Source organism: Mus caroli, unplaced genomic scaffold (genome assembly GCF_978045245.1).
Source record: "Mus caroli unplaced genomic scaffold, Mus_caroli_1 scaffold_6, whole genome shotgun sequence".
Taxonomy (NCBI): domain Eukaryota; kingdom Metazoa; phylum Chordata; class Mammalia; order Rodentia; family Muridae; genus Mus; species Mus caroli.
In genome coordinates, this window is record NW_028227261.1 from 31,472,543 (window position 1) to 31,475,732 (window position 3,190).

Below are 3,190 nucleotides of genomic sequence, written 5' to 3' on the forward strand. Positions count from 1 at the left end.
CCTGCGTGTCCCTGGATCTGGGGGAGGGAGAGGTGGAGAGAGGTACAAGTAGGTGACCTGAGCTCTGAGACCTTCAGGAGCCTAGGGCTGGAGGCTTCTATACCCTGATTGGTGTAGCAGTCCTGGCCTCCCTGTGCTGTGTTTTTTTAGTTTAGTTATGAATCCCTTCCTTTATTTCCTCAACAGATATTAATTGCTGTGCGTAACCTAGAAGTACAGAAGTAGGGAAAGACACAGCCTCTGTGTGTGTGGAGTTTCTACCCAGACAGCGAGCATCACAGAAGCTGGGCTTTCTGCTCAGCATCCCTCTGCCCCTTACTCCTGTTCACTACAACCCTGTCCTCTCCAGGTACCCAAGTTCTTTCCCAGTACCAACTCACCTCAGCAAAGGTGGCACCTAGCCCACCTCTGGCCAGTGAATCATGACTGCGGTGACCCAAAAATGATGGCCCTGTGGGTCGTGGATAGGCTTGCATGTGCATGTGACAGTTCCAGCCAGCAGGTGTGAAGAGAAGTCTCCCGGAGAGTTTTATAAAGGAACCCTGTGTGACAGATAGGTTTGAAGTGACCCCCCCCCCCCAGCATCCCCTGTCTCACACTCTTGCAGTCTCCTCCCAAGCTGTAACTAGGTTGGCCGGAGTAGCCAATAGAATACAGCAGAAAGAATGGCGTTTCAATAAGCCAAGGCCTCTGTCTCGGTTGCCTTCCTGATCTTGAGTCACTCAGGCTGGGTAAAAATCAGAGTCCTTTTAAGAGACCTGTATACCCAGACACTGAAGCCTCTGCCAGCAGTTGAGACTCAGTCCAGCCTTCAGATGACCTTAGGCCTGGCCCACAGTGTGACCCTCACCTCATGGAACACCTACAGCTAGAAACAGCTAGTTCAGCTGCCTTTAAAAAGTGAGACAAATTTTAAATTGCTCTTGTGTGGTTATTTGCCACACAGTAGCACCATGAGAGAAGCCCTGCTTCTGGGGTGGGAAAGCTCACACCCTACTAACCAGCCTGACAACAAAGCCGAAGCAGAGATGGCGCATTGAGAGCCTAAGTCTGCAGATGCTGGGAGTGTGGGGGTTTTCTCTTTCTTTCTTTCTTTCATTCATTTTTCAGTACTGGGGATTGGATCTGGGGCATCTTGCATGCACGTCAGGCAAGTCTTCTAACACTGAGCCACAGTCCCAGAAATCTGAGTCTTTGAACACCAACCACCTAATTAAGCAACCATAAAACCTAAAGCAGGCCTATTTCCGGCTGGTGAAGGGACTTGCCGTACAAGCTGCCGGAGGAGAGAACTGACTCCAGAGTTATCCTCAGACCTCCATGTGCCCACACATACACCATGCACACACTAATAAGTTCAAAGCCAAAACATTCTAAAGCAAACCCATCTCCTAGCGATTTCCCTTACTGTCTAAGCCAATGAATGCAAACTGAATTTTCAATGTGGGTTCAAAGCTTCTAACTTGTCTGGGGACGCGTAAAATAAATATGTGAGTTTGCTTCCCTTTTGAGAAACTAAAAAGGAGTTGTGGGCCCGTTGGCCTGGCCTTTATCCTAGCACTTAGGAAACTGGGGGAGGGAGGCGTAAAAGGTCAGAGCTGGCATGGCCACCTAGGGAGAAGTTCAAGCAAGCAGGAGTCAGCATGCGAGGTGTTTTATGGGTGCCTGAAGGAGTGTTCCAGAGAGTAGTGACAGAGGGCTGGGGAGATGGGCAGGATGCAGGGTATAAGTCACAGGCATGGCATGGCATGGCTGGGGAGGCCAGGAAGGGGTTAGCCATTCTGGGCCACAATGGAAGTTCTTCACATGCCCTTCCCAGCCCCCCAGCTGAGGCAGAAGCACTAGCATCTCCCTGGAAGGCAGTGTCCTCTTGAGTACGCTTAGGAAAGCGTTTATTCATTTGTTCAGTCAGTAAATTGTGGAGCACCTGCTAAGCGCCAGAGGGATACAGTGGTTAAGCAGAAACCAAGCCCAGAGGCTCTGAGCTTCCTGAAACGGCAGGAGGTGGACATTAATCAGACCACACAAACAAAGATGAAAGTACACCGTGGGGTCAGTGCTGTGAGAGCTCAGAGCAGCAGGGCGTGCCCCCAGGAGTCCAGCAGGTTAGCAAGCTAGGCCAGGTGGCTTTCACCTGGGGGGCTGGGTGTTGACTGGCAAGGTCAGCAAGGTGGAAAGGAGAAAGCTGGCTCTCTAGGCAAGCATAGGGCTGTGTGGGAAACAGCTGCGTGCCTGTATCCATACGAGCATAAATATGATGGACGGGGTCTGGGGTTTTCCTATGAAAGCAGTACCCACTGCCCAGCAGAACAGGTACTCTATTGAGTTAGACCCAATCCTTAAGAAGGAGCTTGCTCAGCCTGGCATGATGGTGCAGGCCTTTAATACCAGCACTTGGGAGGCAGAGGCAGGCGAATTTCTGAGTTCAAGGCCACCCTGATCTACAGAGTTCCAGGACAGCCAGGGCTACACAGAGAAACCCTGTCTCGAAAAAAAAACTTTAAATAAATAAATAAATAAATAAATAAATAAATAAAAGGAGCTTGCTATGAGGGGAACCACATAGGTGTAAGGCCTTGGAAAGCTATGCTTACGAACTTAGGTTTTTATTCTCAGGACTCTGAGGAACCACTGAAGGCTGTTAAGTAGGGATGGCGACATAAGATTAGAGATTCAGTAGAATACTCTTGGACTTCTGAGGGGGAAACTGTTCAATAGGGGTTGATTATACACCAGGAGGCAAGAAGGGGTCACCAAGGTTCAGACAAAAAAAAAAAAAATGGCAGCCGGGCGTGGTGGCGCACGCCTTTAATCCCAGCACTCGGGAGGCAGAGGCAGGCGGATTTCTGAGTTCGAGGCCAGCCTGGTCTACAAAGTGAGTTCCAGGACAGCCAGAGCTATACAGAGAAACCCTGTCTCGAAAAACCAAAAAAAAAAAAAAAAAAAAAAAAAAAAAGGCACAGATCTGACCTGGATGAAAAGAAAATGGGTGGGGGCTGGAGAAATGGCTCCGCAGTTAAGAGCACTGACTGCTCTTCAGAAGGTCCTGAGTTCAGATCCCAGCAACCACATGATGGCTCACTACCATCTGTACAGCCTACAATGTGTGTGTGTGTATTAAATACATAAATCTTTAAAGAAAAAAAGGAGAAGAAGAGAAAGTGGGTAACCAATATAGTCAGTTGTTGAA